At 37.9% G+C, this 12500-nt stretch overlaps 1 pseudogene; it reads right to left on the bottom strand.

Annotated features, from left to right (window-relative positions):
* Positions 1 to 7126: 7126 nt before the first annotated feature.
* On the bottom strand, positions 7127 to 10936 carry LOC149997291 (ornithine decarboxylase antizyme 1 pseudogene; annotated as a pseudogene).
* Between the last annotated feature and the right edge of the window lie 1564 nt (positions 10937 to 12500).

Genomic DNA, 12500 nt, shown 5'->3' with positions numbered 1-12500 from the left:
CTGGTTAAATTAGAAGTCCACACTTGACCCAAGGCCAGTTTCTCTAGGAATTTAAACTATAAGACACAGGGAAGTGGTCAGTATATAGGCATTTGGGCTTAGAAGTCATAGACTTGGAGTTGAGGGGCTTTGATGGACCAGAGGAATACAATGAGTGTGTGACGCAGGGTGAAGAGACAGAAACAATGAATAGATACATAAAGTGGAGAGAAAAGACCAATTGGAGGGACAGAGAGAAAAGACTGATTTCCATTTCTTGTGAGACTCAGGTATATTCCATTTCAATATAATTGGGGGGACCCTATTTTCTTTCTCTTCATATGTCAACTGCAGCTCATAGAGAATGAACTTTTACCTTTTCTCCATCTTAAAGCAAGCTGAGGATGAAGTCTCTATTTAGGCTTCTGTTTACTTTTTTAATTAAAGAATGATTAAATATTTCAGATTTACAGTCGAATAAAGAGAATAATAGAAAACATTTGTGTACTCACTAACTACATTTACCAAATTTTAACATTTTCTTTCTTGCTATATTTAGTTGAGATGCCCTACACTTTCCCCCAATTCCATTCTCTTCCTCCCTCCTTCTGAGGTACCCACTACTCTAAATCTGTTGTTTTTAAACATAATTTTACCATATTCAATATGCTCATTGACATTATAAGTATTGTATTTTGTTTGGTATTAAACTGTATATAATTGATTTTATTCTGTAAAAAGTTCTGCCATTCTTTTCACTCATTATATGTTGTAGATTTGTCCATAACTGTAGGTTAACGTCTTAAAAGTTTGCACTGCTGTGGAGTATTACGAGGTATGACTATATCACAATTTATCTTATTTTTCTACTAGTGTTTCTTCAGATTGTTTCCCTATGTTTTTTCTGATTACAAAAAATGTTACAACTCATATTCTCATGCATGGCCCCTAATACACACACACAAATATACTTAGAACTGCAGTTGCTGGACATTAGGGCTAAGCACATCTTCAACATAACTAGATTTAGCCAAATTATTTTCTGAAGTGTTACATTAATTTTGCCTTGTGGAGAGTTCTAGTTGCTCCACATTCTCACCAACATTTGGTATCATGAAAATTTTAATCTTTGTTAATAAATGGATGAGAAATGATATTTTGGTGTTGTAATTTACACTTCTATAATTACTCATTATGTGGCCATATTTTCATATGTTGGCTATTTCAGCCCCCTCACCCCCTATAAATTGCCTACTAAGTCCTGTTGCCAATTTTCCCATAGAATTGTTTGTCTTTTCCTTATTTAGTTGTAGATTTCTTATATTCTGGGTATAAGTCCTTTGTTGGTTATAGGTCTTGCATGTCTATTCCTTATCTGTACTTTGCCTTTTTAATTTGTGTATGGTAATTTTTCATATTCATAGGTTTTCATTTTTAATATGAAAAAGATTTGTTTAGTATATTTTATTGATTATACTGTTACAATTGTCCCATTATTTTTCCCTTTGCTCCCCTCCACCCAGTACCCTTCTTCCCGCCAGCAGTGCCCCCCTCCCCCCACACTTAGTTCATGTCCATGGGTTGTGCATGTAAGTTCTTTGGCTTCTCCCTTTCCTATACTATTTTTAATAGCCTCTGTCTTAGTCCCTGCATCATGTCTTCATTTCTCCCTCTTCCCCCTCCCAGCTGATAACCCTCCAAATGAGGGTTCTGTTCCTGTTCTGGTTGTTTGCTTATTTTTTATTTTTTATTTTTTATTTTTTGGATTCTGTTGTTGGTAGTTCTGAGTTTGTTGTCATTTTACTGTTCATAGTTTTGTTATTCTTTTTTTTAAACAAGTCCCTTCAACATTTCATATAATAATGGCTTGGTGATGATGAACTCCTTTAGCTTTACCTTGTCTGGGAAGCACTTCATCTGCCGTTCCATTCCAAATGATAGCTTTGCTGGATAGAGTAATCTTGGTTGTAGGTCCTTGCTTTTCATCACATTCAATACTTCTTGCCAGTCCCTTCTTGCCTACAAAGTTTCTTTTGAGAAATCAGCTGATAGTCTTATAGACACCCCTTAGTAGGTAACTCTCTGCTTTTTTCTTGCTGCTCTTAAGATTCTCTCTTTATCTTTCATCTTTGGAATTTTAATTATGATGTGTCTTGGTGTGGTCCTCTTTGGGTCTAGCTTGTTTGGGACTCTCTGTGCTTCCTGGACTTGTATGTCTATTTAATTCACCAAATTAGGGAAGATTTCCTTCATTATTTTTTCACATAAGTTTTTAATTTCTTGCTCTTCCTCTTCTCCTTCTGGCACCCCTATGATTCTGATGTCGGCATGTTTAAAGTTGTCCCAGAGGTACCTAAGCCTCTTTTCACTTTTTTTCAAGTTTTATTTCTTCATTCTGTCTGGTTGACTATTTCTTTCTTTCTTATGTTCCAAATAGTTGATTTAAACCCTGGCTTCCTTCCCTTCACCATTGGTTTTGTGTGGATTTTCCTTTGTTTTACTTAGCATAACCTTCATTTCTTCCTTTTTGTGCTTGTTGTGCTTAATCTTGTCTGTCAAGTCTGCAAGCATCAGTATCACCAGTGTTTTGAATTCTGCATCTGTTAGGTTGGCTATCTCCTTGTTGCTTGGTTCTCCCACTGGAACCTTGATCTGCTCCCTCTTTGGGGTCATACTTCTCTGCCTCCTCAACTTGATCACCTCCTGCATTTGCCTGTGTCTTAGGTAGAGCCATCACACCTGTTACATTGTAAGGAGTGTAGCCTTAGGTATTCATCAGTGCAGGGTGACCCATTTCACCACGTTGTGGTGCTGTATGGGGGAGAGGGGTTGAGAGGAAACAATGCCACTTGCTCAGTACTAGCTCCTTTTCCAGGCACTTCTCCCATTTCCCATATGGGACTGGCCCCTACTTAGCTGTTGTCCTAGTTGTGGTTCCCAGAGTGGGTGGGTTTGCGGACATTCTAGGACCAGAGGGGCCCTCTAAACAAACAGGCTCTACTAAAAGACTTACAGTTTCTTCTGCTGCTCCAAACCCCGCTGGTTTTCACAGTCAGAAGCAATGAAACTTTATTTTATCCGGTGCTGTAACTGAGCTGCATGGTCTGGTCTGGTGCTGGGATTGCTCCTGATGTGTCCCTCTTGACTTTTATAATGTGTGACTGTGCTTTCTGCAGCCACTGCCACTACTGCCACCACGCTGTGTCCTCTCTGCCCTGTCTCTGCCCCTCCTACCTGTCTGGATGAGTATTGCTTATTTACATCTTTGTTTGTTGGACTTCCATTCAGTTCAATTTTTGGTAGTTCTGGTTGTTTTTTTGAGGTAGTTGTATTCCTTCTTATTGTTGTGGAGAGTGGTGAACCCTGTCTAGCTATGCCTCCATCTTGGTCTACAGTTCTTAATGTGAAATTGATAAGACTCCTTTTGGTTGATCTTAAGATATACTTATCTACCCCAAGATCAGAGAGATATTCTTTTATCCTAATGAGTTTTTAAAGATTTGTTGAATTGTGTGATTTCTTTGGATATTAACCCCTTATCAGATGTATTATTGGCAAATATGTCTTTTTATTTAGAGGATTTTCTTTCATTTTGTTAATAATTTTCTTTGTTGTGCAAAACCTTTTAAATTTGATGTAGTACCATTTCTTCATCCCCCCCCATCTGAGGATATGTATTTTTAAAAAATATTGCTGAAAAATGTCAGAGATTTTACTGCCTATATTTATTTCTAGGAGTTTTATGGTTCTGAGTCTTACATTTACATTTTCACCCATTTTGAGGATATTCTTGTATATGGTGTAAGAAGTTGGTCTAATTTTATTTATTTTTGCATGTATCTGTCCAATTTTCCCAATAGCATTTATTGAATAGACTGTCTTTACACTGTTGTATGTTCTTGCCTCTTTGCCATATATTAATTGCCCATATATGCATGGGTTTATTTCTGGGCTTTCTGTTCTGTCCCATTGACCCATATGTCTGCTTTTATGTTAGTACCATACTGTTTTTATAATATTACTATGGTCTTGTAGTATAGTTTGATGTCTGATAGCATGAACCTCCAAATTTGTTCTTCTTTTTCAAGATTGCTGTGGCTACTCGGGTTTTTTTGTAGTTTCATATAAATTTCAGAATTATTCTAGTTCTGTAACAAATGTCATTGGTATTTTGATAGGGGTTGCATTGACTCCATAGATGGCTTTGGGTAGTATGAATATTTTAACAATGTTAATTCTTCCTATCCATGAGCACAATGTATGCTTCCATTTATTTGTATCTTCTTTAATTTCTGTTTTTAATGTTGAGTACAGGTCTTTCATATACTTGGTTTAAATTTATTCCTAGGTATTTTAGGTTTTTCTTATGTAGTTGTAAATGGGTTTATTTTCGTGGTTTCCCTTACTGATAGTTCATTATTGGTATATTAAAATGCAACTATTTTCTGAATATTTATTTTGTATCTTGCTATTTTTGAATTCATTTATCAGTTCTCATAGTTTTGTGGTGGAATCTTCAGAATTCTCGTTATATAGTATTTCACCATCTTCAAATAATGACAATTTTACTTCTTCCTTTCAAATTTTGATGCCTTTTTTTTTCTGGTCTGATTGGTGTAGCAAGTACTTCTAATACTATATTGAATAAGAGTGTGGAAGTGGACAACCCTGTCTTGTTCCTGATGTTAAAGAGAACACTCTTAGCTTTTCCGTGTTGAGTGTGGCTTTGTCATATATGACTTACGTTTATGTATGTTTACTACACCCTACTCTGCTGAGAGTTTTTTATCGTAAGTGGATGCTTGATTTTGTCAAATGCTTTTTCTGCATCTATTGATATGATTATGTGATTTTTATCCTTCATTTTGTTTATGTAGTGTATCACATTAATTGATTTGCAGATACCGACCCACTTACATCACAGAAATAAATGCCACCTAATCATGGTGCATGATCTTTTTAATGTATTGATGAATTCAGTTTCCTAATATTTTGTTGAGAATTTTTGCATCTGTGTTCATCAGGGATATTACCCTGTAGTCTTCTTTTGGTAATGCTGTTTTCTGGTTTTGCAATCAAAGTAATGATGGTCTTGTAAAATGATCTTGGGAGTCTTCCCTTCTTTTGAATTTTTTGGAAGAGTTTGAGGATAGGTTTTAATTCTTTTGTAAATGGTTGGTAAAGTTCACCTGTGAGGATTCAGTCCAGGACTTTTGTTCATTGGTAGTAATAGGTCTTTTCAGATTTTGTGTTTTTTCTTAATTTTGTTCAGGAAGATTATATGTTATTAGAAATTTATCCATTTTTTCCAGATTGTCCAATTGGTTGGCATATAATTGTTTACAGTATTTTCTTATAATTCTTTGTATTTCTGTGTTTCAGTTGTCAGTTCTCTTCTTTCATTTCTGATTTTATCTTTTGCATTCTGTCTCTTCATTTCATGATGAGTCTGGTTAAATGCTTATCAATGTCATTTATCTTTTCAAAGAACCAGCTTCTGGTTTCATCCGTCTTTTGTATTTTTTTAGACTCTATTTTATTTATTTCTGCTCTGATCTTTATTTTTATTTATACTCAATTTGGTCTTTGTTGTTTATTTTCCAGTTTTTTTTTTTTTTTTTTTTAGTTGTAAGGTTAATCTGTTTATTTGAGATTTTTCTTGTTTCTTTAAGTAGGCCTGTATTGCTATGAATTCCTCTCTTTGGACTATTTTTGTTGTGTCCCATTGATTATGGTTCATTGTGTATCTTTTGATTTCTTTCTTCATCTCATTGTTAACCCATTCGTTGTTTAGTAGCATGTTATGTAGCCTCCAGGTGTTTGTGTGTTTTCCAGTTTTTTTCTTGTAATTGATTTCTAGTTTTACACCATTTTGGTCAGAGGAGATGGTTGGTATTATTTCAATCTTCTTTAATTTATTGAGACTTGTTTTGTGTCCTAGCATGTGATCTGTCCTGGAAAATGTACCATATGCTCTTGAAAAGAATGTATATTTTGTTGCTTTGGGGTAAAATTCTCTAAAACTGCCAATTAAATCCATCTGGTCTAATGTGTCATTTAAGCTTGTTGTTTCCTTGTTGATTTTCTGTCTAGAGCTCTATCCCTTGATGTCAGTGGTATGTTAGAGTCCCCTACTATGACTGTATGACTGTCAATAAGTCCCTTTACGGCCACCAATATTTGCTTTATATATTTAGGTACTCCTATTTTGGGTGCATAAACATTTCCAAAGTTATTTCTTCTTGGTGGATTGATCTCTTTACATTATGAATTGTTCTGCTTTGTCTCTTATTATGGTTTTTATTTTAAAGTTTATTTTGTCTGATATAAATATCACTACCCAGGTTTTATTTTTTGTTTTCATCTGCATAAAATATCTTTTTTCCATCACCTTACTTTGAGTCTCTGTGGTTTTTCATCTGAAGTGGGTCTCTTTTATTTATTTTATTTTAAGATTTTATGTATTTATTTTTAGAAAGGAGGAGGTAGGGAGAAACAGAGGGAATGAAATATCAATGTGAGAGAGAAACATCGATGGGTTGCTTCTTGCACACCCCCAACTGGGGACCTGGGCCACAACCCAGGTGTGTGCCCTGACTGGGAATCGAACCAGCTATCTGTTGGTTTTCAGGATGACATTCAACCCACTCAGCCTCACCAGTCAGGAAGGTCTCTTTTAGATAGCATATTTAAGGTTCTTGTTTTTTTATTTATTTAGCCACACCATATCATTTTTTATTAATGTAATCACTTTTATTTAGATTTTTGAAAGCAATAGAAGGCTAGATTAATACCCATCTTTCCAAGTTAAGACCTAAAATTATTTCCAAAACTTCAAATAAGAAACTCCTGCTAGAAGTACAAGGATAATCTGTATCACCTTAAACCAGTGATTATAAAGTAATATATACATTTTTATTTAGAATTAAAGCAAATATTTCAGTACCACGCACACACTGTTAAACTTCAAGAAATATATTGCTAATTTGGAGTGAGCATTTATTTGCACCATTACAACATGTGGACAAACCCAGAAGAGGGGAGTAGACCTGGCATTTGCACCCCACGCAGCATTAGACATGCAAAGGGGCCACGTCTGTGATGATCTGCTAGTGGCGGCAAAGATCGCAGCTGCTACTCCTTGTCATCAGAAGACTCTTTCAAAGGTGCAGGCCATGAAGCAAGTGTCTGGTCTTTTGGGGACAAGGGGATGCCCCGGTCTCACAATCTCAAAGCCCATAAAGCCTAAGGTACAGAGCAGAGCGGCGCTGTCACGACGGTTCTCGTGGAAGGAAGTGAAGCTGCTCTTACGCAAAATCGGGAAGAACCACAAAGCTGCCGTTGCTTCCCTCGCGCAGAGCACCGACTGGGACCGCGGCGCAGAGGCAGCTGCGGCTCAGCGCTGCTCTCCGAGTTTGCCGCTATAAGCCTGTCTGGACGCTGAGAATTCTCGTCTTGTGATTGGACGTTAGTTTCTCTGTTATATTCAGCCTGTTATCAGAGTAAAATAAATTGGCAGAAAGATTGTGACCCCACTGACTGTCCCCTCATCCACTTGGGATCCTCAGGGGTGGTGAGGGGACCAGGAGCACCAGTGAGGCCCTGGGCCCAGGGTGCTGCAGCAGTGGAGGGGGACCCCGGAACTCTCGATGCTGCTCACGACTGTGCAGGTTGAGGAGCGCAGGGTGCTGCTGGCGTGGAAGCTGGCGCTGGGCTTGTTCCCCTCCTTCTCTCTGGCGAAGCAGTGGCTGTGGGGGATCCACCCGAGGGAGCGTTTCACGTCTGGCCGCTGGGGTCTGAAACCAGGAAAACTTCCGCTGCTCCTCTCCCGCCCGGGCTCATTGTTCGCCCACTCTATATCTTTTAACTGGAGCGTTTAATCCATTCAAAGTGATTGTTGATAGGTACATAGTTATTGACATTTTATTTTTTATATTGAAATTCCTTAGAAGTCCCTTTAACATTTCTTATAATACTGCTCTGGCGGTGATTGACTCCTTTAGCTTTTTCTTATCTGGTAAGCTCTGTATCACCCCTTCAATTAAAAAGAAATTATCTTTATTGTTGTTCTATTACAGTTGTCCCTTTCCCCCCCACTGTTCTCCCCTGCCCCACCTATCCCCACCCTGGCTCCCACAGTCAATCTCCACCCTGTTGTCCATGGGTCATTTATACATACATGTGCTTTGACTAGACCCTTCCCCTTCTTTCCCACCTTCTCCCCCTCCCCCCTCCCCTCTGGTCACTGTCAGTCTGTTCCGTGTTTCCATGCCCCTGGTTCTGTTTTGCTCATTTGCTTGTTCTGTTCCTTAGGTTCCCGTATTAGGTGAGATCATATGGTCTTTGTCTCATCACCTGGCTCATTTCACTAAGCATAATAATCTCTAGTTTCATCCATGCTGTTGCAAAAGGTAGGAGTTTCCTCTTTCCTTCTGTTGAGTAGTATTCCATTGTGTAAATGTACCACAATTTTTGGGTCCACTCATCCACTGATGGGCATTGAGTCTGTTTCCAGTGTTAGGCTATTGTAAATAGCACTGCTGTGAACATAGGGGTGCACAGGTTCTTTTGAATTGGTGTTTCAGGATTCTTTAGGTATAATCCAAGCAGTGGAATCACTGGATCAAAAGGCAGTTTCATTTTTAGTTTTTTGAGGAAATTCCATACTGTTCTCCACAGTGGCTGCACCGGTCTGCATTCCCACATCATTGCCAGCACTTGCTGTTTGTTGATTTCTTAATGATCGCTATTCTGACCAGTGTGAGGTGGTATCTCATTGGGGTTTTAATTTGCATCTCTCTCATGGCTAGTGATGTTGAACATTCTTTCATATATCTAATATCAATGTCATGTTTCATAGGCCCAGAACAAATACTTTGAAAATTTAAATGGAACCAAGAACAATCCTGAATAGCCTCAGCAATCTTGAGAAAGAAGAACAAAGGAGGAGGATCACAATACCTGATATCAAACTGTATTACAAGGCCATTGTAATTAGAACAGCCAGTAATGGCATAAGGACAGACATATAGATCAATGGAACAAAATAGAGAGTCCATAAATAAACCCAGGTCTCTATGGCCAATTCATATTTGAGAAAGGGGGAAGGAGCATAAAATGGAGTAAATAGCCTCTTCAACAAATGGTGTTAGGAGATCTGGATAGGGACATGCAAAAAAAAAAAAAAAAAATGAAACTAGATCACTAACTTACACCTTATACCAGAATAAACTCAAGGTGGCTAAAAGACTTAAATGTAAGCTATGACACCATGAAAGTCCTAGAGGAAATCATAGGCAGGAAAATTTCAGATATTCCATGCAGCAATATTTTTACTGATATCTCTCCTAAGTCAAGGAAAATAAAGAAAAGGATAGACAAATGGGACTACATCAAACTAAAAAGTTTCTGCTCTGCCAAAGAAAAATCAGCAAAATGAAAAAGGAAGCAACTCTGTGGGAAAACATATTTGTCAATGATACCTTGGACAAGGGTTTCATCTCCAAAATACATTGAGAACTTATATGACTCAACACCAGGAAGACAGACAATCTAATTAAAAATTGTATACAGGACCCAAATAGACACTTCTCCCCTTTAATTTTAAATGAAAGTATTGGTGGGTAGAGTAGTCTTATGCATAGGTCCTTGCTTTTTACCACTTTAAATATTTTGTGCCAATGCCTTCTGGCCTTTAAATTTTCTGTTGAGAAATTAGCTGATAGTCTTATGGGAGCTCCCTTGTAGGTAACTGATTCATTTTTGAGTGGATCTCTTTGGGCTCAACTTGTTTGAGATTCTCTGAACTTTCTGGACATGTATGTGCATTTTCTTCACATAGTTACAGAAATTTTCAGTCATTATTTCTTCACATATGTTCTCAATCCCTTTTGTTTCCTTTTTGTACCTATATGATGCAAATGTTATTATGCTTTAGGTTGTCTCAGAGTTCCCTTACACTATTATTATTTTTAAAAATTCTGTCTTCTTTTTGCTTCTCTAATTGGATGTTTTGTGCTATTTTTGTTTTACAATCACTTACTCCATCCTCTGCTTTATCCTATGTACTTTTGATTCCTTCTAATGTATTCTTCATTTCAGTTATTCTTCATTATGTTTTTTAAAAATATTTTCTAGGTCCCTTTTTATGGTTACTATATCTGTTGAAGTTCATGAAGTTTGCCTATTTTTTCCAAATTTTCTAGACATTTGGGATACATACATACATACATACATACACACACACACAACCTTGCCCAAATGGAATTTATTTATAAAAAATTGTGTATTTATTCTTATATGTTTAAACTTAAGTCACTTTCAAACTATTCTCCATTTGATGTAATACACCTATTGAGACATTTTTTCCATTGCTCAAAATAGTTTTTGATCTCGTCCATTTTGATGCCTTTTAGTGCTTCTGCTGTTTTTGTTTCACTTCTTCCACATCAGTAAATGTTTCCTTTTGAGGACTTTTTCACCCAGGGAAACAAACAAAAAAGTTGCTCAGGGAGAGATCTGATGAATAGGGAGGGTGGGGGTGGGGGTCATACCATTTTGGGTCAAAAACTGCTGAATATTCAGTGTGGTATGGGCAGGTAAATCACCCATCACAAAATGGACAAATGTATTGAGTCTTCAAAAAAATTCACTGAAGCTGAGCGCAGCCTCTCACAACAATGCCAGCTGGTGCACTGATACAGATGGGTTCCTAGACTACCCCATATATGTGTTGACTGCAGTGGGAAGATGGCTCAATACAGGGAAGATGGCAGCCACCACTCCAGTCTTTGCCCCAAAGCCACTCTGTTCAGCTTCTCCCTGTATGTCTTTGGCAACCCCTGAGCTATTGTTGCTTCATTGGAGCCCAAGATGAGTGCCTGTGAGCAAGAGTTTGTGTGCTCACCCTTTGTGAGGACACCTGGGATTCCAGCTGATTTTCACAACCAGATGTCATGTGGACACTTTTTCCTGGCACTGGTGTTCTGAGTTAGGAAGCCAGATGTGGGGCTGAGATCCTGGCTCCTAAGGTGTGACCTCTGCAGATGAGATATCTCTTCAGATTCTCGACCACCAGCTTTTTGTGTCTCTGCCCCTCCAACCAGTCTCAATGTGGCTTCTTCTTTATATTCTCAGTTATGGGACTTCTCTTCAGCTAGTTTTCGTTTCGGCAGCCGTCCGTCTCGAGAGACGATGGTGTAGCTTCTTAAGAGTCTATCTGCACCGCCGAGAATGGTTGTGCAGTCCGACTCGGGAGTGACACAGTATCTGTCATCTTGCGATGATGCTGGAGTGTCCTCTCCAGTGAAGCTGAAGCTACAGAGCCTGGGCAGGGTGATATGGAGGGTCTGCTGTTGCCCATGCAGCAGACCCCCCCCTCTCTTCGCAGCTGAAGGGTCCAAGGGAAAGACGGAGTCAATACAGCTTGGCTTCAGGTGCGCCGCAGGAGTTGCCGGTGTTGACTACAACGTCAAACCGCCTTAGGGACTCCGGCTCCGGATTTTCTGTCGGGGTTTACTCCCTTAGCCTTTCCCCTGAAGAGGTATGCCGCAAGGCAGCGGAGGTTTTTTGGAGTCAGAGTTTTCCTTCTCTGTCTTCAGCTAGTCTTCAGATGGTTATCCAGGTTGATTATTCTATAATTTAATTGCAATTTTACTGTAGTCATGAAAGGAGGTGAGTGTAGTGTTCACTTACTGTGCTATCTTGATCAGGTTCCTCGAAATTACACAAATTTTAGATCCATTTGGAGAGAATGGCCAGGTTCATAACATCTTTTTATCTGTGTACATGATATCGTTTATGTTTTCTTTAACGTATCTCAATAAAATTGTATTATTTTATTCAGAAATGTAATATATATATATTTTGATGTTATTATTCCCATACATCATTATTTTCTACTTTTTTTGTGGATATCCACACAAACTGATTCTTTAATTTGTCTAGAGAGGCAAAAGACTCAGAACAGCTAATACAATCTTGCAGAAGAAAAAACAAAGTTGGAGGTATGATATTACCCAAGTTTAAGACTTACTATAAAGCTAAATTCATTAAGACAATGTGATATTGATGAAAGAATAAACAAATAGATAAGTGGACAGAATTGAAAGCCCAGAAACAAACTCCCATAAATATAATCGAATGACCTTCGACAGAAGAGTAAAGGAAAAGCAATGAAACAAAGGTATTCTTTTCAATAAATTGTGCTTGAACAACTGGCCAAATATGAAGAAAAATAAATTTAGACATAGGCCTTGCACCCATCACAAAAACTAAGTTAGCATAGATCTGAGAAACTAAATGCAAAACAGAAAACTATAGAACTTCTAGAAGATAACATAAGAGAAAACGATGACCTATGCAGTAAGTTTTTATATATAACACTGAAGGTAAGCCAACCCACAAAAGAAATAATTTATAAGCTGTGATGCATTATAATAAAAAACGCTCTCTGAAAGACAATGTCAAGAAAATGAGAATACAAGTCACAGAGAGGAAAAACATTTTCAGAAGACACATCT

Source organism: Furipterus horrens, unplaced genomic scaffold (genome assembly GCF_987537825.1).
Source record: "Furipterus horrens unplaced genomic scaffold, mFurHor1.1.pri manual_scaffold_11, whole genome shotgun sequence".
NCBI lineage: Eukaryota > Metazoa > Chordata > Mammalia > Chiroptera > Furipteridae > Furipterus > Furipterus horrens.
Note: the sequence above shows the minus strand (reverse complement) of the source record. Positions and strands in the feature narration are given on the sequence as shown.